Here is a 26,303-nt window from a genome sequence, read left to right on the forward strand (position 1 = left end):
GAGGCACCGGACACAAAAACTTTCCAGGAATTGACGGACTTAGTAAAAGAGAACTATGACCCTAAGCCACCTCTGATCCTGCAAAGGTACCGGTTTTACTCAGCATTCCGAGACACTGGGGAGTCAGTTACAAGCTTTTAAACAAGATTAAGGCAATTAGCAGAGGCTTGCGAATTTGGCCTGAGGCTAAATGAGATGCTCTAGACCATTTGGTATGTGGAATAAATAATTTAGCAATACAGAAACGTCTGTTAGCAGAGGCCGAGCTGGATTGCAAACAGGCATTGCAGCTGGCTTTGTCCTCAAAAAAAGCGGCAAGCGGAGTGCATGTGTTACAGGGTACTCCGATGGAGGTAGACGCCCATACCAGTGAAACGGAGTTAAGGGACTACCGCTGGGGGATAGGCAACTGCATAGCCACCCTCAGGAACGACTCGGATACTAAGTGTGGTAAACTGTTGCACCTGTATTAGGTGATGTAAGGTAGGACCTGTACTACAGGTTCGCCGGTAGCCCCTGCCTGCTGGCTCCGCCCAGTAGGCGGAGTATAAATATGCGTGTCCCCTATTCAGCAGCCATTTCGCCAGCTGCTGTGGGAGGCAACACATCTTACTGCAATAAAGCCACAGTTGTATCCAAACTGAGTCTTTGTACAATTGATCGTGCATCAATTTATTGCAGTGAGATTTTCTAGAAGATGGACCTCCGAATCAAACCAGATCGCCCGCAGCTGGATCCGCAATCGAGCGACGCCAGAAAGGACTTTAATCACCGGCTAGCCTGCTTCGAGGCCGATATCAACTCAGCGACCACCCCTGTTCCGGAGGCTCAGAAGATACGGGTCCTGTACTCAAGGTTGAGCTCCAGCGTGTTTCCGCTGATCCAGGACGCCCCGAACTACGCGGACGCCATGGCGCTTCTCAAAGAAAACTACGCACAGAAAACGAACACGTTCTTCGCCAGGCATGTACTCGCCACTCGCTCTCAACTCCCTGGTGAGTCCATAGAAGACTTCTGGCGGGCCCTAATCCCACTCGTCCGGGACTGTGACTGTCAGGCCGTTACGGCCACCGAACATTCTAACCTTCTTATGCGCGATGCTTTTGTAACGGGGATTGGGTCGGACCTCATTCGCCAAAGGCTGTTTGAAGGGGCCCTGCTCGACCTAGCGGGGACTAAGAAGCTCGCGCTCTCCAAGGCGGTCGCCTCCCGTAATGCTCAGGCCGACCCCTCCGGCCGCGCGGCCCACCCCTCCTATCCCCCGTGGACCCCACAAACGGCCGCTCCAGTCGAAGCCTTACCCAGTCAGTACGCCTGCGCCACACGCCAATCCGCGCACTCCGGGGGTCCCCGATGTCACTTCTGCGGCCAGCAGAAGCACCCTCGCCAACGCTGCCCGGCCCGCGCTGCCATTTGCAAAAAGAGCCACTTTGCCGCGGAGTGCCAGGCCCGCGCAGTCGCCGCCATACACCGCTTTCGAGGCGGACGGCCGTCTCTATCATTTCCTCAGGGTTCCCTTCGGCGTCACTAACGGGGTCTCGGTCTTCCAAAGGGAGGTGGACCGAATGGTCGACCGGTACGGTTTGCGGGCCACCTTCCCGTACCTAGACAACGTCACCATCTGCGGCCATGACCAGCAGGACCACGATGCCAACCTTGCTAAATTCCTCCGCACCGCCACGCTCCTCAACCTCACCTACAACAAGGAGAAATGCGTGTTTAGCATGACCCGCTTAGCCACCCTCGGCTACATGGTCCAGAACGGAGTTCTGGGGCCCGATCCCGACCGCATGCGCCCCCTCATGGAGCTCTCCCTTCCCCACTGCCCCAAGGCCCTCAAACGCTGCCTGGGGTTCTTCTCCTATTACGCCCAGTGGGCCCCAAACTACGCGGACAAGGCCCGCCCACTCATACAGTCCACCCACTTTCCCCTTCCGGCCGAGGCACAACAGGCCTTCGCCCGGATCAGAGCTGATATTGCCAAAGCTGGGATGCACGCAGTAGACGAGACACTGTCCTTCCAAGTAGAAAGCGACGCATCGGACGTCGCCCTAGCCACCACCCTCAACCAGGCAGGCAGGCCCGTGGCATTCCTTTCCCGCACCCTTCATGCCTCCGAAATTCGGCACTCATCCGGCGAAAAGGAGGCTCAAGCTATCGTTGAAGCTGTGCGGCATTGGAGGCATTACCTGGCCGGCAGGAGATTCACTCTCCTCACTGACCAACGGTCGGTAGCCTTCATGTTCAACAACACACAGCGGAGCAAGATCAAAAATGATAAGATCTTGCGGTGGAGAATCGAGCTCTCCACCTATAATTACGAGATTAAGTATCGCCCCGGCAAACTCAACGAGCCCCCAGACGCCCTATCCCGAGGTACATGTGCCAGCGCACAAGTAGACCAACTCCGGACCCTGCACGACAGCCTTTGTCACCTGGGGGTCACACGGTTGTACCATCTTGTTAAGGCTCGCAATCTGCCCTACTCCATCGAGGAAGTACGGCCAGTCACCAGGGACTGCCAGGTCTGTGCGGAGTGCAAACCGCACTTCTACCAGCCAGACCGTGCGCGCCTGGTGAAGGCCTCCCGCCCCTTTGAACGCCTCAGCGTGGATTTCAAAGGGCCCCGCCCCTCCACCGACCGACACACGTATATTCTCAGTGTGGTCAATGAGTACTCCAGGTTCCCCTTCGCCATCCCATGCCCCGACATAACGTCTGCCACCGTCATCAAAGCCCTCAACACAATCTTCACTCTGTTCGGCTTCCCCGCCTACATCCACAGTAACAGGGGATCCTCATTCATGAGTGATGAGCTGCGTCAGTTCCTGCTCAGCAAGGGTATCGCCTCCAGCAGGACGACCAGATATTACCCCCGGGGAAACGGACAGGTAGAGAGGGAGAACGGGACGGTTTGGAGGGCCGTCCAACTGGCCGTAAGGTCCAGTAACCTCCCGGCCTCCCGCTGGCAGGAGGTCCTCCCTGATGCACTGCACTCCATCAGGTCACTACTGGCACCGCTACGAATAACACACCCCATGAACGCTTTTTGCCTTCCCCAGGAAGTCCACATCCGGGGTGTGGCTCCCGACTTGGCTCGCAGCTCCAGGACCGGTCCTGCTCCGTAGGCACGTCCGACTCCACAAGGCTGACCCGTTGGTGGATAGGGTGCACTTGCTCCACGCCAACCCCCAGTATGCCTACGTGGCGTTCCCCGACGGCCGCCAGGATACTGTCTCCCTCAGGGACCTGGCACAAGCAGGTTCCACCCATACACACTTCCCCGGCCCGGCGCCACCCTCCCCTCCCCCGGTGCTCCCAACATTAACCCCCCCAGGACCATCCGTCCTTCCCCTGCCCACACCCGAGGATGAAGAGGATTTTGGCACGCTCTCGGAGTCACCGAACATCGGGCCAGCATCTACGTCGCTCCCAGCGGAACGTCAAGGCACCAGACCGATTTAATCTCTAACTGGCACCGGACTTTCAAAAGACACTTTTTTTCTCTCCTAATAAAACACTGTACATCAATTCACTGCTGTATATAGTTCTCCACCACCCCCGCTGGGCTCAATTTTAGCAGGGGGTGTATGTGGTAAACCACTGTTACACCTGTATTAGGTGATGTAAGGTAGGACCTGTACTACAGGTTCGCCGGTAGCCCCTGCCTGCTGGCTCCGCCCAGTAGGAGGAGTATAAATATGCGTGTCCTCTATTCAGCAGCCATTTCGCCAGCTGCTGTGGGAGGCCACACATCTTCCTGCAATAAAGCCACAGTTGTATCCAACCTGTGTCTTTGTACAATTGAACGTGCATCACTAAGTTAACCCACTCGCAGAACCCTCCCAAGCGAGGGAAAATTAGGTCCGGGCAGACAGCAGCCCCTGCAGCCTTTCGCCCGGCAAAATATTGTAGTTGTTGCCAGAGATCGGAGCCAGAAAGAAGAAATGGAAGCCCAAAACCATCATCTTGGAGAAGGTCACGTGGGCTGGGGTACAGGAGAATGCATACCCTAGAAGCCCCACCTACCTCCGACGAGGAACAACTAAATTGTGTAACGATGGTGAAATCAAAACCCATTAAATTATCCATCAGGTTGAATGGACGTCCCACACTGATGGAAGTCGACACTGGAGCAGCCGTATCAGTGATAGGAGGAACCAGTATTCAATAAAATACGCAGTGGACTCCAACCCTTATTCCTAACCAGGCCTCAGCAACACTGAGGGCAGACACAGGGGAACCACTGAGAGTGTTGGGCACAATGCATGTAATTGTGGCTTATGGAGAACAACTGGTTAGGCTGCCTTTAATGGTAGTGAAAGGTGTGGGGCCAAGCTTATTGGGACGAAACTGGCTAACGGTGATCCAGCTGGATTGGGTAAACATTTTCCAGCTGGAAAATGGCCGCCTGAGCGAACTCCTGTGCAAATACCCAGAGGTTTTCCGAGAAGGGCTCGGAATAATAAAGGGAGCAAAGGCGACATTGCATGTAGATCCAGAGGCAGTCCCAAAATTCTACAAGGCCCGACCAGGACCCTTCGCATTAAGGCAGAAAGTCGATATGGAAATAAAACGATTAGAGCGTGAGGAAATAATAAAACCGGTCCAGTTTGCAGAGTGGGCGACACCCGTGGTGCCTGTCCTTAAGCCGGACGGCTCGGTCCACCTTTGTGGAGATTTCAAACAAACGATTAATCGCTACTCACAACTGGACAAATACTCAATTCCCCGGATTGAGGATTTGTATGCAAAGCTGGCTGGAGGACTCCTATTCTCAAAGCTGGATATGAGCCACGCATATCTACAGCTGAAGCTGGATGAAGAGTCCCAAAAATTCTCAACGATAAACACCTTTCATTTCATTGAAGGGCCTTTTTCAGTTATACAAGATTACCCTTCGGGGTATCGTCAGCTTGTGCGATATTCCAGAGGACAATGGAGAATATATTACAAGGGCCACCACAAGTCGCCATTTATCTGGGCGACGTCCTCATTACAGGAAAAACAAAGGCAGAACACCTGCAAAACCCGGAGGAAGTCCTTAGGAGGTTTTCAGCAGCAGATGTGGCCTAATGAGGGAGAAATGTGTTTTCCGAGCGCCTCAAGTAACCTATTGGGGGACAAGGTTGACAAATCAGGGCTACACCCTTTGCAGGATCGGGTGAGGGCGATTAAAGATGCCCCACCCCCACCACAATCCAGGAGGTAAGGTCTTTCTTTAGGATTGGTGACATATTATGGAAAGTTCATACAGAACAGAGCTTCCCCCTTGGACCCCCGACACCAATTACTAAAAAAGGGGCAAGCCTGGGAGTGGTCCGCCCGCCAAGACATGGCTTTCCAGAAGATAAAAGAACAGCTTTCCTCAGAGAACGTCTTGGCACACTACGGCCCAGGAAAGAGTTGGTCCTCACGTGTGACACGTCTCCATATGGCGTTGGTGCAGTTTGGGCACACAGAGGGCAAAACAGACAGGAACGACCTATAGCGTTTGCTTCCAGGACGCTGGCAGCAGCAGAACGAAAGTACTACTACTGCCAAGTTTGGGCAGCACGGTAGCACAAGTGGATAGCACTGTGGCTTCACAGCTCCAGGGTCCCAGGTTCGATTCCCCGCTGGGTCACTGTCTGTGCGGAGTCTGCACGTTCTCCCCGTGTGTGTGTGGGTTTCCTCCGGGTGCTCCGGTTTCCTCCCACAGTCCAAAGACGTGCAGGTTAGGTGGATTGGCCACGTCAAATTTTCCCTTCGTGTCCAAAAAGGTTAGAAGGGGTTATTGGGTTATGGGGATAGGGTGGAAGTGAGGGCTTAAGTGGGTCGGTGCAGACTCGATGGGCTGAATGGCCTCCTTCTGCACTGTATGTCCTATGTACGCCCAAATCGAAGAGGAAGGACTGGCTGTAATCTACGTGGTGAAGACATTTCACCAGTACTTGTACGGGCGGAAATTCACGATAATTACGGACCACAAGCCATTGCTGGGTTTGCTGAAAGAAGACAAAGTTATACCAACAATGGCTTCGGCCCGGATCCAACGCTGGGCCCTGCTACTGGCGGCATACCAGCATCAACTGCAGCATCGGCCAGGAACCCGGGTGGCAAACGCCGTGCACTGAGCAGGCTGCCGTTACTGGGCACCCCGCCGTTAGTACCCAAAATAGAGGAAACGGTGGCATTACATTTCCTGGACACCCTTCCAGTGGCCGCACAAAACATTCATTTATGGACCCAAAGGGACCTGGTTTTATCAAAAATAAAACACATGGTGCTAACTGGGGAGATGGAAAGACCGGTCCAGGCGGAATTCCACCCTTACTGGAGCAGAAGAGAGCAGATCACCGAGGAAGATGGGATCCTGCTATGGGGGGGGCCCGAGTAATCGTTCCAAGTCAAGGCCGTCGAGCCATACTGGCTGAACCACATCATAATAATAATAATCGCTTACTGTCACAAGTAGGCGTCAATGAAGTTACTGTGAAAAGCCCCTAGTCGCCACATTCTGGCGCCTGTTCGGGAACTTAGCGCCCGCTGCTGGCATTGTTCTGCATTGCAAGCCAGCTGTTTAGCCCACTGTGCTAAATGAGCCTCATGGGCACCCTGGAGTCTGAAAAATGAAGCTGCTGGCCGGAAGCTATGTCTGGTGGCCGGACCTGGACATAGCGGCATTGGTAGGCAGGTGCCAAGAATGCCAACAAGGGCAGAAGGTGCCACCGGCAGCTCCGCTGCGCCGATGGGAATGGCCAGGTGGACCATGGTCGTGACTTCATGCCGATTCTGCAGCCCCGTTTATGGGTTCAATGTTTTTTTTAATAGTAGACGCCCATTCCAAGTGGCTGGACGTTGACAAAATGAAGTCTGCAAATTCAACAACTCCCATTGAAAAACTCCGCACCTCGTTCGCAAATCATGGTATCCCGGAGGTGTGAGTTTCGGATCGGTTTTCACCAGCCAGGAGTTCACAAAATTTATGAAGTTGAATGGCATTCGGCACACAAGGACGACACCACACCACCCGGCATCGAGTGGGTTGGTGGAGAGAGCCGTCCAGACCTTAAACAGTCAGCAGCATCATTGGACACCAAACTGTCGCGCTGGCTATTTGACTATAGGACAACCCCCCCGCCACAACGGGAATAGCACCGGCGGAGCTACTCCGGGGCAGAAGACTCCGAACCCGGCTGAGTCCACTGTTCCCGAATTTAGGTGGCAGGATAAAGCGACACCAAGAGGCCCAATGCAGGGGGCACGACACCAAGAGGCCCAATGCAGGGGGCACGACACCAAGAGGCCCAATGCAGGGGGCACGACACCAAGAGGCCCAATGCAGGGGGCACGACAACACTCACCGAGAAAGGCAGCTCAACACGGGTGAAAATGTATGGGTCCGAAATTATGCGAATAGCCCCACATGGGTAGCAGGAACAGTCAAGGCCGGGACAGGACCTGTGTCGTATGAGATACGTGTGGGGAAACACGTAATAAAGAAACACCTGGACCAGGTGCGGGCCTCAGATTTGTTTCCTCCCCCGGAGCTGACTCAGACCAGCATACCGAGGATCGCGGAGAGCCCTCCCCGACAAACTATTCACGCCCCTCCCACACCACTGGGCCACTGTCCGTGTGGAGTTTGCACAATCTCCCCGTGTTTGCGTGGGTTTCGCCCCCACAACCCAAAGATGTGCAGGTTAGGTGGATTGACCACATTAAATTGCCCCTTAATTGGAAAAAAAATGAGATGGGTACTCTAAATTTATTTTTAAAATGTATCAGTATTGGCCAGAACAAATGGAAGCACCCAAGCAATATTATTAACGATCTTGGGTTGTCTAGACCATCCTGTTCCCTTTGTGATATTAACTGCTTAACAGCTAAACCCTCAAGATGGTCATTATGTCAAGTCCAGTGGTTGGGTGAGGAGAAACTCACTTCTATGTTCTTGGCATCATGTGATGTAACTCACAAGGAAGGGATAGACAAAGGTCAGGCGACAGCCTTTCCGAGATCAAAACTCAGGACAGAAAGAAGTCCAGCGGCTACAGCGACAAAGAACAAAGAACAATACAGCACAGGAACAGGCCCTTCGGCCCTACAAGCCTGTACCGGCCATGATACCCCCCTTGGCCAAAACCCTCGGCAATTCCTTGTGCCGTATCCCTCTATCCCCGTCCTATCCATGGGTTTGTCAAGAGGCATTTTGAACGCCGTTAATAAAGACTAAATGCCATTAATAAAGAACAAACCATGTAAGAAACCAAGTTCTACAAATTGATTGCATAACTGAAATAGTTACATTATTGGCATCTGAGTAATAAACTTGCTTTTGGACAACATGTTTGAGCAGGAATCACGAGGAATCATTTCATTGAGTTTCTGAGATGTCCTAACAGGGTCTGAGTTCAAGCTGAGGTGTGGGGGTACTGAGGTTGTGAGAGAGTTGGGGGAAAGAGAGCCAAGAGTGTAGAATGAGTAGGCCCCAGAACATGGCAGTATCAGGAAGATTGAGTGCAACAGAAGTTGTGTTGAGGAGCTACAGCAAACAACCAAGATCAGTTGTGCTGCACAGGACAGACATTTAAAAGAGCACGAGAAGAGGGGCAATCTGGATTAAATGTTGAGGTTTGAATCTTAAAAGCTGACGATTGAGGGATTGCAGAGGGACCTGGGTGTCCTAGTGCATCAGTCGCAAAAAGTTGGTTTACAGGTGCAACAGGTGATTAAGAAGGCAAATGGAATTTTGTCCTTCATTGCTGGAGGGATGGAGTTCAAGACTAGGGAGGTTCTGCTGCAATTGTATAAGGTGTTAGTGAGACCACACCTGGAGTATTGTGTTCAGTTTTGGTCTCCTTACCTGAGAAAGGACGTACTGGCACTGGAGGGTGTGCAGAGGAGATTCACTAGGTTAATCCCAGAGCTGAAGGGGTTGGATTACGAGGAGAGGTTGAGTAGACTGGGACTGTACTCGTTGGAATTTAGAAGGATGAGGGGGGATCTTATAGAAACATATAAAATTATGAAGGGAATAGATAGGATAGATGCGGGCAGGTTGTTTCCACTGGCGGGTGAAAGCAGAACTAGGGGGCATAGCCTCAAAATAAGGGGAAGTAGATTTAGGACTGAGTTTAGGAGGAACTTCTTCACCCAAAGGGTTGTGAATCTATGGAATTCCTTGCCCAGTGAAGCAGTAGAGGCTCCTTCATTAAATGTTTTTAAGATAAAGATAGATAGTTTTTTGAAGAATAAAGGGATTAAGGGTTATGGTGTTTGGGCCGGAAAGTGGAGCTGAGTCCACAAAAGATCAGCCATGATCTCACTGAATGGCGGAGCAGGCTCGAGGGGTCAGATGGCCTACTCCTGCTCCTAGTTCTTATGTTCTTATGACGAGTGCTGGAGTTTTCAATCATAGGAGAGAATGACCTAGGCAGGAGCTGTGTCTCAATTTCGGCCGCGTGTCAGTAACCGTTTAATTTGCATCCAGGTGCCAGTTACGCTGGCAAGGTTTATTGAATACCCATCCCTGGTTGCCGACATGGCGCATTGGTATTGTCACTGGATTGGTGATCCAGAGACCAGGGGAATACTCGGGGGGACCCGGGTTCGAACCCCACCAGGGTAGATGGTTGAAATGATGGTCCAGATCCACAGTATTGTGGGTGACTCGCTGAAATAGCAAGCCTCTCAGTTGCTGCAAAGTCAATATAAAGTAAAGAAACTAGCATCGACTTAGGCACTGGAAAGGACAAGAGCAAACCCAGTCCTGTTGACCCTGCAAAGTCCTCCTTACTAACATCTGGGGCCGTGTGCCAACATTTGGAGCTGTCTAACAGACTATTTCCTGTCCCACTGGCAGGACAGACCCAGCAGAGACGGCAGCACAGTTGAAGGAGTTGCCCTGGGCGTTCTCACCATGAAGTCTCACGGCTTCAAGTCGAGCAAGGACCAGGAAACCTGCTGCTGATTATCACATACTGTCCACCATCAGCTGACGAATCAGTTCACCTCCATGTTGAACACCACTTGGAGGAAGCACTGAGGGTGGCAAGGGTGCAGAACGTACTCTGGGTGGGGACTTCACTGTCCATCGCCAAGACTGGCTCGGTAATACCACCACAGACCTAGCAGGCCGGGTCCTAAAGGACAAAGCTGCTAGACTGGGACTGCGGCAGGTTGTGAGAGAACAAGAGGGAAAATAATTCTTTACTCCACCCTCACCAATCTACCTGTCACAGATCAATCTCCACCGCACAGTCCTGCTGGAGATAAAGAGTAAAGAGCGCGGAGAGAGAGAGGGCGAGACTTCAGTATAGAGCGCGGAGAGAGAGAGGGCGAGACTTCAGTAAAGAGCGCGGAGAGAGAGAGGACGAGACTTCAGTAAAGAGCACGGAGAGAGAGAGGGCGAGACTTCAGTAAAGAGCATGGAGAGAGAGAGGGCGAGACTTCAGTAAAGAGCACGGAGAGAGAGAGGGCGAGACTTCAGTAAAGAGCGCCGAGAGAGAGAGGGCGAGACTTCAGTAAAGATCGTGGAGAGAGAGAGGGCGAGACTTCAGTAAAGATCGTGGAGAGAGAGAGGGCGGGAATTCAGTAAAGAGCGCGGAGAGAGAGAGGGCGAGACTTCAGCATAGAGCGCGGAGAGAGAGAGGGCGAGACTTCAGTAAAGAGCACGGAGAGAGAGAGGGCGAGACTTCAGTAAAGAGGGCGGAGAGAGAGAGGGCGAGACTTCAGTAAAGAGCGAGGAGAGAGAGAGGGCGGGAATTCAATAAAGAGCACGGAGAGAGAGAGGGCGAGACTTCAGTAAAGAGCACGGAGAGAGAGAGGGCGAGACTTCAGTAAAGAGGGCGGAGAGAGAGAGGGCGAGACTTCAGTAAAGAGCACGGAGAGAGAGAGGGCGAGACTTCAGTAAAGAGGGCGGAGAGAGAGAGGGCGAGACTTCAGTAAAGAGCGCGGAGAGAGAGAGGGCGGGAATTCAGTAAAGAGCGAGGAGAGAGAGAGGGCGAGACTTCAGTAAAGAGCGCGGAGAGAGAGAGGGCGAGACTTCAGCATAGAGCGCGGAGAGAGAGAGGGCGAGACTCCAGTAAAGAGCACGGAGAGAGAGAGGGCGAGACTTCAGCATAGAGCGCGGAGAGAGAGAGGGTGAGACTTCAGTAAAGAGCGCGGAGAGAGAGAGGGCGAGACTTCAGCATAGAGCGCGGAGAGAGAGAGGGCGAGACTTCAGTAAAGAGCGCCGAGAGAGAGAGGGCGAGACTTCAGTAAAGAGCGCGGAGAGAGAGAGGGCGAGACTTCAGCATAGAGTGCGGAGAGAGAGAAGGCGGGAATTCAGTAAAGAGCGCGGAGAGAGAGAGGGCGAGACTTCAGTACAGAGCGCGGAGAGAGAGAGGGCGGGAATTCAGTATAGAGCGCGGAGAGAGAGAGGGTGAGACTTCAGTAAAGAGCGCGGAGAGAGAGAGGGCGAGACTTCAGTATAGAGCGCGGAGAGAGAGAGGGCGAGACTTCAGTATAGAGCACGGAGAGAGAGAGGGCGAGACTTCAGTAAAGAGCGCGGAGAGAGAGAGGGCGAGACTTCAGTAAAGAGCACGGAGAGAGAGGGCGAGACTTCAGTAAAGAGCGCGGAGAGAGAGAGGGCGAGACTTCAGTAAAGAGCACGGAGAGAGAGAGGGCGAGACTTCAGTAAAGAGCGCGGAGAGAGAGAGGGCGAGACTTCAGTAAAGAGCGTGGAGAGAGAGAGATGGCGAGACTTCAGTAAAGTGCGTGGAGAGAGAGAGAGGGCGAGACTTCAGTAAAGAGCGCGGCGAGAGGGCGAGACTTCAGTAAAGAGCGCGGAGAGAGAGAGGGAGAGACTTCAGTAAAGAGCACGGAGAGAGAGAGGGCGAGACTTCAGTAAAGAGCGCGGAGAGAGAGAGGGCGAGTCTTCAGTAAAGAGCGCGGAGAGAGAGAGGGCGGGAATTCAGTATAGAGCGCGGAGAGAGAGAGGGTGAGACTTCAGTAAATAGCGCGGAGAGAGAGAGGGCGAGACTTCAGTATAGAGCGCGGAGAGAGAGAGGGCGAGACGTCAGTATAGAGCGCGGAGAGAGAGAGGGCGAGACTTCAGTAAAGAGCACGGAGAGAGAGAGGGCGAGACTTCAGTAAAGAGCGCGGAGAGAGAGAGGGCGAGACTTCAGTAAAGAGCACGGAGAGAGAGAGGGCGAGACTTCAGTAAAGATCGCGGAGAGAGAGAGGGCGAGACTTCAGTAAAGAGCGCGGAGAGAGAGAGGGCGAGACTTCAGTAAAGAGCGCGGAGAGAGAGAGAGGGCGAGACTTCAGTAAAGAGCGTGGAGAGAGAGAGAGGGCGAGACTTCAGTAAAGAGCGTGGAGAGAGAGAGAGGGCGAGACTTCAGTAAAGAGCGCGGCGAGAGGGCGAGACTTCAGTAAAGAGCGCGGAGAGAGAGAGGGAGAGACTTCAGTAAAGAGCACGGAGAGAGAGAGGGCGAGACTTCAGTAAAGAGCGCGGAGAGAGAGAGGGCGAGTCTTCAGTAAAGAGCGCGGAGAGAGAGAGGGCGGGAATTCAGTGTAGAGCGCGGAGAGAGAGAGGGTGAGACTTCAGTAAAGAGCGCGGAGAGAGAGAGGGCGAGACTTCAGTATAGAGCGCGGAGAGAGAGAGGGCGAGACTTCAGTATAGAGCGCGGAGAGAGAGAGGGCGAGACTTCAGTAAAGAGCGCGGAGAGAGAGAGGGCGAGACTTCAGTAAAGAGCGCGGAGAGAGAGAGGGCGAGACTTCAGTAAAGAGCACGGAGAGAGAGAGGGCGAGACTTCAGTAAAGAGCGCGGAGAGAGAGAGGGCGAGACTTCAGTAAAGAGCACGGAGAGAGAGAGGGCGAGACTTCAGTAAAGAGCGCGGAGAGAGAGAGGGAGAGACTTCAGTAAAGAGCACGGAGAGAGAGAGAGGGCGAGACTTCAGTATAGAGCGCGGAGAGAGAGAGGGCGGGAATACAGTAAAGAGCACGGAGAGAGAGAGGGCGAGACTTCAGTAAAGAGCGCGGAGAGAGAGAGGACGAGACTTCAGTAAAGAGCACGGAGAGAGAGAGGGCGAGACTTCAGTAAAGAGCATGGAGAGAGAGAGGGCGAGACTTCAGTAAAGAGCACGGAGAGAGAGAGGGCGAGACTTCAGTAAAGAGCGCCGAGAGAGAGAGGGCGAGACTTCAGTAAAGATCGTGGAGAGAGAGAGGGCGAGACTTCAGTAAAGATCGTGGAGAGAGAGAGGGCGGGAATTCAGTAAAGAGCGCGGAGAGAGAGAGGGCGAGACTTCAGCATAGAGCGCGGAGAGAGAGAGGGCGAGACTTCAGTAAAGAGCACGGAGAGAGAGAGGGCGAGACTTCAGTAAAGAGGGCGGAGAGAGAGAGGGCGAGACTTCAGTAAAGAGCGAGGAGAGAGAGAGGGCGGGAATTCAATAAAGAGCACGGAGAGAGAGAGGGCGAGACTTCAGTAAAGAGCACGGAGAGAGAGAGGGCGAGACTTCAGTAAAGAGGGCGGAGAGAGAGAGGGCGAGACTTCAGTAAAGAGCACGGAGAGAGAGAGGGCGAGACTTCAGTAAAGAGGGCGGAGAGAGAGAGGGCGAGACTTCAGTAAAGAGCGCGGAGAGAGAGAGGGCGGGAATTCAGTAAAGAGCGAGGAGAGAGAGAGGGCGAGACTTCAGTAAAGAGCGCGGAGAGAGAGAGGGCGAGACTTCAGCATAGAGCGCAGAGAGAGAGAGGGCGAGACTCCAGTAAAGAGCACGGAGAGAGAGAGGGCGAGACTTCAGCATAGAGCGCGGAGAGAGAGAGGGTGAGACTTCAGTAAAGAGCGCGGAGAGAGAGAGGGCGAGACTTCAGCATAGAGCGCGGAGAGAGAGAGGGCGAGACTTCAGTAAAGAGCGCCGAGAGAGAGAGGGCGAGACTTCAGTAAAGAGCGCGGAGAGAGAGAGGGCGAGACTTCAGCATAGAGTGCGGAGAGAGAGAAGGCGGGAATTCAGTAAAGAGCGCGGAGAGAGAGAGGGCGAGACTTCAGTACAGAGCGCGGAGAGAGAGAGGGCGGGAATTCAGTATAGAGCGCGGAGAGAGAGAGGGTGAGACTTCAGTAAAGAGCGCGGAGAGAGAGAGGGCGAGACTTCAGTATAGAGCGCGGAGAGAGAGAGGGCGAGACTTCAGTATAGAGCACGGAGAGAGAGAGGGCGAGACTTCAGTAAAGAGCGCGGAGAGAGAGAGGGCGAGACTTCAGTAAAGAGCACGGAGAGAGAGGGCGAGACTTCAGTAAAGAGCGCGGAGAGAGAGAGGGCGAGACTTCAGTAAAGAGCACGGAGAGAGAGAGGGCGAGACTTCAGTAAAGAGCGCGGAGAGAGAGAGGGCGAGACTTCAGTAAAGAGCGTGGAGAGAGAGAGATGGCGAGACTTCAGTAAAGTGCGTGGAGAGAGAGAGAGGGCGAGACTTCAGTAAAGAGCGCGGCGAGAGGGCGAGACTTCAGTAAAGAGCGCGGAGAGAGAGAGGGAGAGACTTCAGTAAAGAGCACGGAGAGAGAGAGGGCGAGACTTCAGTAAAGAGCGCGGAGAGAGAGAGGGCGAGTCTTCAGTAAAGAGCGCGGAGAGAGAGAGGGCGGGAATTCAGTATAGAGCGCGGAGAGAGAGAGGGTGAGACTTCAGTAAATAGCGCGGAGAGAGAGAGGGCGAGACTTCAGTATAGAGCGCGGAGAGAGAGAGGGCGAGACGTCAGTGTAGAGCGCGGAGAGAGAGAGGGCGAGACTTCAGTAAAGAGCACGGAGAGAGAGAGGGCGAGACTTCAGTAAAGAGCGCGGAGAGAGAGAGGGCGAGACTTCAGTAAAGAGCACGGAGAGAGAGAGGGCGAGACTTCAGTAAAGATCGCGGAGAGAGAGAGGGCGAGACTTCAGTAAAGAGCGCGGAGAGAGAGAGGGCGAGACTTCAGTAAAGAGCGCGGAGAGAGAGAGAGGGCGAGACTTCAGTAAAGAGCGTGGAGAGAGAGAGAGGGCGAGACTTCAGTAAAGAGCGTGGAGAGAGAGAGAGGGCGAGACTTCAGTAAAGAGCGCGGCGAGAGGGCGAGACTTCAGTAAAGAGCGCGGAGAGAGAGAGGGAGAGACTTCAGTAAAGAGCACGGAGAGAGAGAGGGCGAGACTTCAGTAAAGAGCGCGGAGAGAGAGAGGGCGAGTCTTCAGTAAAGAGCGCGGAGAGAGAGAGGGCGGGAATTCAGTATAGAGCGCGGAGAGAGAGAGGGTGAGACTTCAGTAAAGAGCGCGGAGAGAGAGAGGGCGAGACTTCAGTATAGAGCGCGGAGAGAGAGAGGGCGAGACTTCAGTATAGAGCGCGGAGAGAGAGAGGGCGAGACTTCAGTAAAGAGCGCGGAGAGAGAGAGGGCGAGACTTCAGTAAAGAGCGCGGAGAGAGAGAGGGCGAGACTTCAGTAAAGAGCACGGAGAGAGAGAGGGCGAGACTTCAGTAAAGAGCGCGGAGAGAGAGAGGGCGAGACTTCAGTAAAGAGCACGGAGAGAGAGAGGGCGAGACTTCAGTAAAGAGCGCGGAGAGAGAGAGGGAGAGACTTCAGTAAAGAGCACGGAGAGAGAGAGAGGGCGAGACTTCAGTATAGAGCGCGGAGAGAGAGAGGGCGGGAATTCAGTAAAGAGCACGGAGAGAGAGAGGGCGGGACTTCAGTATAGAGCGCGGAGAGAGAGAGGGCGAGACTTCAGCAAAGAGCACGGAGAGAGAGAGGGCGAGACTTCAGTAAAGAGCGCGGAGAGAGAGAGGGCAAGACTTCAGTAAAGAGCGCGGCGAGAGGGCGAGACTTCAGTAAAGAGCGCGGAGAGAGAGAGGGAGAGACTTCAGTAAAGAGCGCGGCGAGAGGGCGAGACTTCAGTAAAGAGCGAGGAGAGAGAGAGGGCGAGACTTCAGTAAAGAGCGCGGCGAGAGGGCGAGACTTCAGTAAAGAGCGCGGAGAGAGAGAGGGAGAGACTTCAGTAAAGAGCACGGAGAGAGAGAGGGCGAGACTTCAGTAAAGAGCGCGGAGAGAGAGAGGGCGAGACTTCAGTAAAGAGCGCGGAGAGAGAGAGGGCGAGACTTCAGTATAGAGCGCGGAGAGAGAGAGGGCGAGACTTCAGTAAAGAGCGCGGAGAGAGAGAGGGCGAGACTTCAGTAAAGAGCGCGGAGAGAGAGAGGGCGAGACTTCAGTAAAGAGCACGGAGAGAGAGTGGGCGAGACTTCAGTAAAGAGCGCGGAGAGAGAGAGGGCGAGACTCCAGTAAAGAGCACGGAGAGAGAGAGGGCAAGACTTCAGTAAAGAGCGCGGCGAGAGGGCGAGACTTCAGTAAAGAGCGCGGAGAGAGAGAGGGCGAGACTTCAGTAAAGAGCGCGGCGAGAGGGCGAGACTTCAGTAAAGAGCGAGGAGAGAGAGAGGGCGAGACTTCAGTAAAGAGCGCGGAGAGAGAGAGGGCGAGTCTTCAGTAAAGAGCGCGGAGAGAGAGAGGGAGAGACTTCAGTAAAGAGCGCGGAGAGAGAGAGGGCGAGACTTCAGTAAAGAGCACGGAGAGAGAGAGGGCGAGACTTCAGTATAGAGCGCGGAGAGGGAGAGGGCGAGACTTCAGTAAAGAGCGCGGAGAGAGAGAGGGCGAGACTTCAGCATAGAGCGCGGAGAGAGAGAGGGCGAGACTCCAGTAAAGAGCACGGAGAGAGAGAGGGCGAGACTTCAGCATAGAGCGCGGAGAGAGAGAGGGTGAGACTTCAGTAAAGAGCGCGGAGAGAGAGAGGGCGAGACTTCAGCATAGAGCGCGGAGAGAGAGAGGGCGAGACTTCAGTAAAGAGCGCCGAGAGAGAGAGGGCGAGACTTCAGTAAAGAGCGCGGAGAGAGAGAGGGCGAGACTTCAGCATAGAGTGCGGAGAGAGAGAAGGCGGGAATTCAGTAAAGAGCGCGGAGAGAGAGAGGGCGAGACTTCAGTACAGAGCGCGGAGAGAGAGAGGGCGGGAATTCAGTATAGAGCGCGGAGAGAGAGAGGGTGAGACTTCAGTAAAGAGCACGGAGAGAGAGAGGGCGAGACTTCAGTAAAGAGCACGGAGAGAGAGAGGGCGAGACTTCAGTATAGAGCGCGGAGAGAGAGAGGGCGAGACTTCAGTATAGAGCGCGGAGAGAGAGAGGGCGAGACATCAGTAAAGAGCGCGGAGAGAGAGAGGGCGAGACTTCAGTAAAGAGCACGGAGAGAGAGGGCGAGACTTCAGTAAAGAGCGCGGAGAGAGAGAGGGCGAGACTTCAGTAAAGAGCACGGAGAGAGAGAGGGCGAGACTTCAGTAAAGAGCGCGGAGAGAGAGAGGGCGAGACTTCAGTAAAGAGCGTGGAGAGAGAGAGATGGCGAGACTTCAGTAAAGTGCGTGGAGAGAGAGAGAGGGCGAGACTTCAGTAAAGAGCGCGGCGAGAGGGCGAGACTTCAGTAAAGAGCGCGGAGAGAGAGAGGGAGAGACTTCAGTAAAGAGCACGGAGAGAGAGAGGGCGAGACTTCAGTAAAGAGCGCGGAGAGAGAGAGGGCGAGTCTTCAGTAAAGAGCGCGGAGAGAGAGAGGGCGGGAATTCAGTATAGAGCGCGGAGAGAGAGAGGGTGAGACTTCAGTAAATAGCGCGGAGAGAGAGAGGGCGAGACTTCAGTATAGAGCGCGGAGAGAGAGAGGGCGAGACTTCAGTATAGAGCGCGGAGAGAGAGAGGGCGAGACTTCAGTAAAGAGCGCGGAGAGAGAGAGGGCGAGACTTCAGTAAAGAGCGCGGAGAGAGAGAGGGCGAGACTTCAGTAAAGAGCACGGAGAGAGAGAGGGCGAGACTTCAGTAAAGAGCGCGGAGAGAGAGAGGGCGAGACTTCAGTAAAGAGCACGGAGAGAGAGAAGGCGAGACTTCAGTAAAGAGCGCGGAGAGAGAGAGAGGGCGAGACTTCAGTAAAGAGCGTGGAGAGAGAGAGAGGGCGAGACTTCAGTATAGAGCGCGGAGAGAGAGAGGGCGAGACTTCAGTAAAGAGCACGGAGAGAGAGAGGGCGAGACTTCAGTAAAGAGCACGGAGAGAGAGAGGGCGAGACTTCAGTAAAGAGCGCGGAGAGAGAGAGGGCGAGACTTCAGTAAAGAGCACGGAGAGAGAGAGGTCGAGACTTCAGTAAAGAGCGCGGAGAGAGAGAGGGCGAGACTTCAGTAAAGAGCACGGAGAGAGAGAAGGCGAGACTTCAGTAAAGAGCGCGGAGAGAGAGAGAGGGCGAGACTTCAGTAAAGAGCGTGGAGAGAGAGAGAGGGCGAGACTTCAGTAAAGAGCACGGAGAGAGAGAGGGCGAGACTTCAGTAAAGAGCGCGGAGAGAGAGAGGGCGAGACTTCAGTAAAGAGCACGGAGAGAGAGAGGGCGAGACTTCAGTAAAGAGCGCGGCGAGAGGGCGAGACTTCAGTAAAGAGCGCGGAGAGAGAGAGGGCGAGACTTCAGTAAAGAGCGCGGCGAGAGGGCGAGACTTCAGTAAAGAGCGCGGAGAGAGAGAGGGAGAGACTTCAGTAAAGAGCACGGAGAGAGAGAGGGCGAGACTTCAGTAAAGAGCGCGGAGAGAGAGAGGGCGAGACTTCAGTAAAGAGCGCGGAGAGAGAGAGGGCAAGACTTCAGTATAGAGCGCGGAGCGAGAGAGGGCGAGACTTCAGTAAAGAGCGCGGAGAGAGAGAGGGCGAGACTTCAGTAAAGAGCGCGGAGAGAGAGAGGGCGAGACTTCAGTAAAGAGCGCGGAGAGAGAGAGGGCGAGACTTCAGTAAAGAGCACGGAGAGAGAGTGGGCGAGACTTCAGTAAAGAGCGCGGAGAGAGAGAGGGCGAGACTCCAGTAAAGAGCACGGAGAGAGAGAGGGCAAGACTTCAGTAAAGAGCGCGGCGAGAGGGCGAGACTTCAGTAAAGAGCGCGGAGAGAGAGAGGGCGAGACTTCAGTAAAGAGCGCGGCGAGAGGGCGAGACTTCAGTAAAGAGCGAGGAGAGAGAGAGGGCGAGACTTCAGTAAAGAGCGCGGAGAGAGAGAGGGCGAGTCTTCAGTAAAGAGCGCGGAGAGAGAGAGGGAGAGACTTCAGTAAAGAGCGCGGAGAGAGAGAGGGCGAGACTTCAGTAAAGAGCACGGAGAGAGAGAGGGCGAGACTTCAGTATAGAGCGCGGAGAGGGAGAGGGCGAGACTTCAGTAAAGAGCGCGGAGAGAGAGAGGGCGAGACTTCAGCATAGAGCGCGGAGAGAGAGAGGGCGAGACTCCAGTAAAGAGCACGGAGAGAGAGAGGGCGAGACTTCAGCATAGAGCGCGGAGAGAGAGAGGGTGAGACTTCAGTAAAGAGCGCGGAGAGAGAGAGGGCGAGACTTCAGCATAGAGCGCGGAGAGAGAGAGGGCGAGACTTCAGTAAAGAGCGCCGAGAGAGAGAGGGCGAGACTTCAGTAAAGAGCGCGGAGAGAGAGAGGGCGAGACTTCAGCATAGAGTGCGGAGAGAGAGAAGGCGGGAATTCAGTAAAGAGCGCGGAGAGAGAGAGGGCGAGACTTCAGTACAGAGCGCGGAGAGAGAGAGGGCGGGAATTCAGTATAGAGCGCGGAGAGAGAGAGGGTGAGACTTCAGTAAAGAGCACGGAGAGAGAGAGGGCGAGACTTCAGTAAAGAGCACGGAGAGAGAGAGGGCGAGACTTCAGTATAGAGCGCGGAGAGAGAGAGGGCGAGACTTCAGTATAGAGCGCGGAGAGAGAGAGGGCGAGACATCAGTAAAGAGCGCGGAGAGAGAGAGGGCGAGACTTCAGTAAAGAGCACGGAGAGAGAGGGCGAGACTTCAGTAAAGAGCGCGGAGAGAGAGAGGGCGAGACTTCAGTAAAGAGCACGGAGAGAGAGAGGGCGAGACTTCAGTAAAGAGCGCGGAGAGAGAGAGGGCGAGACTTCAGTAAAGAGCGTGGAGAGAGAGAGATGGCGAGACTTCAGTAAAGTGCGTGGAGAGAGAGAGAGGGCGAGACTTCAGTAAAGAGCGCGGCGAGAGGGCGAGACTTCAGTAAAGAGCGCGGAGAGAGAGAGGTAGAGACTTCAGTAAAGAGCACGGAGAGAGAGAGGGCGAGACTTCAGTAAAGAGCGCGGAGAGAGAGAGGGCGAGTCTTCAGTAAAGAGCGCGGAGAGAGAGAGGGCGGGAATTCAGTATAGAGCGCGGAGAGAGAGAGGGTGAGACTTCAGTAAATAGCGCGGAGAGAGAGAGGGCGAGACTTCAGTATAGAGCGCGGAGAGAGAGAGGGCGAGACTTCAGTATAGAGCGCGGAGAGAGAGAGGGCGAGACTTCAGTAAAGAGCGCGGAGAGAGAGAGGGCGAGACTTCAGTAAAGAGCGCGGAGAGAGAGAGGGCGAGACTTCAGTAAAGAGCACGGAGAGAGAGAGGGCGAGACTTCAGTAAAGAGCGCGGAGAGAGAGAGGGCGAGACTTCAGTAAAGAGCACGGAGAGAGAGAAGGCGAGACTTCAGTAAAGAGCGCGGAGAGAGAGAGAGGGCGAGACTTCAGTAAAGAGCGTGGAGAGAGAGAGAGGGCGAGACTTCAGTATAGAGCGCGGAGAGAGAGAGGGCGAGACTTCAGTAAAGAGCACGGAGAGAGAGAGGGCGAGACTTCAGTAAAGAGCGCGGAGAGAGAGAGGGCAGGAATTCAGTAAAGAGCACGGAGCGAGAGAGGGCGAGACTTCAGTAAAGAGCGCGGAGAGAGAGAGGGCGAGACTTCAGTAAAGAGCACGGAGAGAGAGAGGGCGAGACTTCAGTAAAGAGCGCGGAGAGAGAGAGGGCGAGACTTCAGTAAAGAGCACGGAGAGAGAGAGGGCGAGACTTCAGTAAAGAGCGCGGCGAGAGGGCGAGACTTCAGTAAAGAGCGCGGAGAGAGAGAGGGCGAGACTTCAGTAAAGAGCGCGGCGAGAGGGCGAGACTTCAGTAAAGAGCGCGGAGAGAGAGAGGGAGAGACTTCAGTAAAGAGCACGGAGAGAGAGAGGGCGAGACTTCAGTAAAGAGCGCGGAGAGAGAGAGGGCGAGACTTCAGTAAAGAGCGCGGAGAGAGAGAGGGCAAGACTTCAGTATAGAGCGCGGAGCGAGAGAGGGCGAGACTTCAGTAAAGAGCGCGGAGAGAGAGAGGGCGAGACTTCAGTAAAGAGCGCGGAGAGAGAGAGGGCGAGACTTCAGTAAAGAGCGCGGAGAGAGAGAGGGCGAGACTTCTGTAAAGAGCGAGGAGTGAGAGAGGGCGAGACTTCAGTAAAGAGCACGGAGAGAGAGAGGGCGAGACTTCAGTAAAGAGCACGGAGAGAGAGAGGGCGAGACTTCAGTAAAGAGCGCGGAGAGAGAGAGGGCGAGACTTCAGTAAAGAGCACGGAGAGAGAGAGGGCGAGACTTCAGTAAAGATCGCGGAGAGAGAGAGGGCGAGACTTCAGTAAAGAGCACGGAGAGAGAGAGGGCGAGACTTCAGTAAAGAGGGCGGAGAGAGAGAGAGGGCGAGACTTCAGTAAAGAGCGTGGAGAGAGAGAGGGCGAGACTTCAGTAAAGAGCGCGGCGAGAGGGCGAGACTTCAGTAAAGAGCGCGGAGAGAGAGAGGGAGAGACTTCAGTAAAGAGCACGGAGAGAGAGAGGGCGAGACTTCAGTAAAGAGCACGGAGAGAGAGAGGGCGAGTCTTCAGTAAAGAGCGCGGAGAGAGAGAGGGCGGGAATTCAGTATAGAGCGCGGAGAGAGAGGGTGAGACTTCAGTAAAGAGCGCGGAGAGAGAGAGGGCGAGACTTCAGTATAGAGCGCGGAGAGAGAGAGGGCGAGACTTCAGTATAGAGCGCGGAGAGAGAGAGGGCGAGACTTCAGTAAAGAGCGCGGAGAGAGAGAGGGCGAGACTTCAGTAAAGAGCGCGGAGAGAGAGAGGGCGAGACTTCAGTAAAGAGCACGGAGAGAGAGAGGGCGAGACTTCAGTAAAGAGCGCGGAGAGAGAGAGGGCGAGACTTCAGTAAAGAGCACGGAGAGAGAGGGGGCGAGACTTCAGTAAAGAGCGCGGAGAGAGAGAGGGAGAGACTTCAGTAAAGAGCGTGGAGAGAGAGAGAGGGCGAGACTTCAGTAAAGAGCGTGGAGAGAGAGAGAGGGCGAGACTTCAGTAAAGAGCGCCGAGAGAGAGAGGGCGGGACTTCAGTATAGAGCGCGGAGAGAGAGAGGGCGAGACTTCAGCAAAGAGCACGGAGAGAGAGAGGGCGAGACTTCAGTAAAGAGCGCGGCGAGAGGGCGAGACTTCAGAAAAGAGCGAGGAGAGAGAGAGGGCGAGACTTCAGTAAAGAGCGCGGCGAGAGGGCGAGACTTCAGTAAAGAGCGCGGAGAGAGAGAGGGAGAGACTTCAGTAAAGAGCACGGAGAGAGAGAGGGCGAGACTTCAGTAAAGAGCGCGGAGAGAGAGAGGGCGAGACTTCAGTAAAGAGCGCGGAGAGAGAGAGGGCCAGACTTCAGTATAGAGCGCGGAGAGAGAGAGGGCGAGACTTCAGTAAAGAGCGCGGAGAGAGAGAGGGCGAGACTTCAGTAAAGAGCGCGGAGAGAGAGAGGGCGAGACTTCAGTAAAGAGCACGGAGAGAGAGTGGGCGAGACTTCAGTAAAGAGCGCGGAGAGAGAGAGGGCGAGACTCCAGTAAAGAGCACGGAGAGAGAGAGGGCAAGACTTCAGTAAAGAGCGCGGTGAGAGGGCGAGACTTCAGTAAAGAGCGCGGAGAGAGAGAGGGCGAGACTTCAGTAAAGAGCGCGGCGAGAGGGCGAGACTTCAGTAAAGAGCGAGGAGAGAGAGAGGGCGAGACTTCAGTAAAGAGCGCGGAGAGAGAGAGGGCGAGACTTCAGTAAAGAGCGCGGAGAGAGAGAGGGAGAGACTTCAGTAAAGAGCGCGGAGAGAGAGAGGGCGAGACTTCAGTAAAGAGCACGGAGAGAGAGAGGGTGAGACTTCAGTATAGAGCGCGGAGGGAGAGGGCGAGACTTCAGTAAAGAGCGCGGAGAGAGAGAGGGCGAGACTTCAGTAAAGAGCGTGGAGAGTGAGAGGGCGAGACTTCAGTAAAGAGCACGGAGAGAGAGAGGGCGAGACTTCAGTAAAGAGCACGGAGAGAGAGAGGGCGAGACTTCAGTAAAGAGGGTGGAGAGAGAGAGGGCGAGACTTCAGTAAAGAGGGCGGAGAGAGAGAGGGCGAGACTTCAGTAAAGAGCACGTAGAGAGAGAGGGCGAGACTTCAGTAAAGAGCACGGAGAGAGAGAGGGCGAGACTTCAGTAAAGAGGGTGGAGAGAGAGAGGGCGAGACTTCAGTAAAGAGGGCGGAGAGAGAGAGGGCGAGACTTCAGTAAAGAGCACGTAGAGAGAGAGGGAGAGACTTCAGTAAAGAGCGCGGAGAGAGAGAGGGCGAGACTTGAATAAAGAGCACGGAGAGAGAGAGGGCGAGACTTCAGTATAGAGCGCGGAGAGAGAGAGGGCGAGACTTCAGTAAAGAGCGCGGAGAGAGAGAGGGCGAGACTTCAGTAAAGAGCGTGGAGAGTGAGAGGGCGAGACTTCAGTAAAGAGCACGGAGAGAGAGAGGGCGAGACTTCAGTCAAGAGCACGGAGAGAGAGAGGGCGAGACTTCAGTAAAGAGGGTGGAGAGAGAGAGGGCGAGACTTCAGTAAAGAGGGCGGAGAGAGAGAGGGCGAGACTTCAGTACAGAGCACGTAGAGAGAGAGGGCGAGACTTCAGTAAAGAGCACGGAGAGAGAGAGGGCGAGACTTCAGTAAAGAGCACGTAGAGAGAGAGGGCGAGACTTCAGTAAAGAGCACGTAGAGAGAGAGGGCGAGACTTCAGTAAAGAGCACGGAGAGAGAGAGGGTGGGACTTCAGTAAAGAGCGCGGAGAGTGAGAGGCCGAGACTTCAGTAAAGAGCACGGAGAGAGAGAGGGCGAGACTTCAGTAAAGAGCACGGAGAGAGAGAGGGCGAGACTTCAGTAAAGAGCACGGAGAGAGAGAGGGCGAGACTTCAGTAAAGAGCGAGGAGAGAGAGAGGGCGAGACTTCAGTAAAGAGCACGGAGAGAGAGAGGGCGAGACTTCAGTAAAGAGCACGGAGAGAGAGAGGGCGAGACTTCAGTAAAGAGCACGGAGAGAAAGAGGGCGAGACTTCAGTAAAGAGCGCGGAGAGAGAGAGGGCGAGACTTCAGTAAAGAGCGCGGAGAGAGAGAGGGCGAGACTTCAGTAAAGTGCGCGGAGAGAGAGAGGGCGAGACTTCAGTAAAGAGCACGGAGAGAGAGAGGGCGAGACTTCAGTAAAGAGCACGGAGAGAGAGAGGGCGAGACTTCAGTAAAGAGCGCGGCGAGAGGGCGAGACTTCAGTAAAGAGCACGGAGAGAGAGAGGGCGAGACTTCAGTAAAGAGCACGGAGAGAGGGCGAGACTTCAGTAAAGAGCACGGAGAGAGAGAGGGCGAGACTTCAGTAAAGAGCGCGGAGAGAGAGAGGGCGAGACTTCAGTAAAGAGCGCGGAGGGAGAGAGGGCGAGACTTCAGTAAAGAGCGCGGAGAGAGAGAGGGCGAGACTTCAGTAAACAGCACGGAGAGAGAGAGGGCGAGACTTCAGTATAGAGCGCGGAGAGAGAGGGCGAGACTTCAGTAAAGAGCGCAGAGAGAGGGAGAGGGCGAAACTTCAGTAAAGAGCGCGGAGAGAGAGAGGGCGAGACTTCAGTAAAGAGCGCGGAGAGAGAGAGGGCGAGACTTCAGTAAAGAGCACGGAGAGAGAGAGGGCGAGACTTCAGTAAAGAGCGCGGCGAGAGGGCGAGACTTCAGTAAAGAGCGCGGAGAGAGAGAGGGCGAGACTTCAGTAAAGAGCGCGGCGAGAGGGCGAGACTTCAGTAAAGAGCGCGGAGAGAGAGAGGGAGAGACTTCAGTAAAGAGCACGGAGAGAGAGAGGGCGAGACTTCAGTAAAGAGCGCGGAGAGAGAGAGGGCGAGACTTCAGTAAAGAGCGCGGAGAGAGAGAGGGCAAGACTTCAGTATAGAGCGCGGAGCGAGAGAGGGCGAGACTTCAGTAAAGAGCGCGGAGAGAGAGAGGGCGAGACTTCAGTAAAGAGCGCGGAGAGAGAGAGGGCGAGACTTCAGTAAAGAGCGCGGAGAGAGAGAGGGCGAGACTTCTGTAAAGAGCGAGGAGTGAGAGAGGGCGAGACTTCAGTAAAGAGCACGGAGAGAGAGAGGGCGAGACTTCAGTAAAGAGCACGGAGAGAGAGAGGGCGAGACTTCAGTAAAGAGCGCGGAGAGAGAGAGGGCGAGACTTCAGTAAAGAGCACGGAGAGAGAGAGGGCGAGACTTCAGTAAAGATCGCGGAGAGAGAGAGGGCGAGACTTCAGTAAAGAGCGTGGAGAGAGAGAGAGGGCGAGACTTCAGTAAAGAGCGCGGCGAGAGGGCGAGACTTCAGTAAAGAGCGCGGAGAGAGAGAGGGAGAGACTTCAGTAAAGAGCACGGAGAGAGAGAGGGCGAGACTTCAGTAAAGAGCGCGGAGAGAGAGAGGGCGAGTCTTCAGTAAAGAGCGCGGAGAGAGAGAGGGCGGGAATTCAGTATAGAGCGCGGAGAGAGAGAGGGTGAGACTTCAGTAAAGAGCGCGGAGAGAGAGAGGGCGATACTTCAGTATAGAGCGCGGAGAGAGAGAGAGCGAGACTTCAGTAAAGAGCGCGGAGAGAGAGAGGGCGAGACTTCAGTAAAGAGCGCGGAGAGAGAGAGGGCGAGACTCCAGTAAAGAGCGCGGAGAGAGAGAGGGCGAGACTTCAGTAAAGAGCGCGGAGAGAGAGAGGGCGAGACTTCAGTAAAGAGCACGGAGAGAGAGAGGGCGAGACTTCAGTAAAGAGCGCGTAGAGAGAGAGGGCGAGACTTCAGTAAAGAGCACGGAGAGAGAGAGGGCGAGACTTCAGTAAAGAGCGCGGAGAGAGAGAGGGAGAGACTTCAGTAAAGAGCGTGGAGAGAGAGAGAGGGCGAGACTTCAGTAAAGAGCGTGGAGAGAGAGAGAGGGCGAGACTTCAGTATAGAGCGCGGAGAGAGAGAGGGCGGGAATTCAGTAAAGAGCACGGAGAGAGAGAGGGCGGGACTTCAGTATAGAGCGCGGAGAGAGAGAGGGCGAGACTTCAGCAAAGAGCACGGAGAGAGAGAGGGCGAGACTTCAGTAAAGAGCGCGGCGAGAGGGCGAGACTTCAGTAAAGAGCGCGGAGAGAGAGAGGGCGAGACTTCAGTAAAGAGCGCGGCGAGAGGGCGAGACTTCAGTAAAGAGCGCGGAGAGAGAGAGGGAGAGACTTCAGTAAAGAGCACGGAGAGAGAGAGGGCGAGACTTCAGTAAAGAGCGCG

At 54.7% G+C, this 26,303-nt stretch overlaps 1 protein-coding gene across 1 annotated transcript in view; it reads right to left on the bottom strand.

The window, feature by feature from the left end:
• LOC140386059 (zinc finger protein RFP-like) overlaps positions 1–26,303 on the bottom strand; it is a 147,058-nt gene that overhangs the window by 66,402 nt on the left and 54,353 nt on the right. The gene's annotated exons all lie outside the window — the stretch shown is intronic.

Source organism: Scyliorhinus torazame, chromosome 11 (assembly GCF_047496885.1).
Source record: "Scyliorhinus torazame isolate Kashiwa2021f chromosome 11, sScyTor2.1, whole genome shotgun sequence".
In the NCBI taxonomy this organism is placed as follows: domain Eukaryota; kingdom Metazoa; phylum Chordata; class Chondrichthyes; order Carcharhiniformes; family Scyliorhinidae; genus Scyliorhinus; species Scyliorhinus torazame.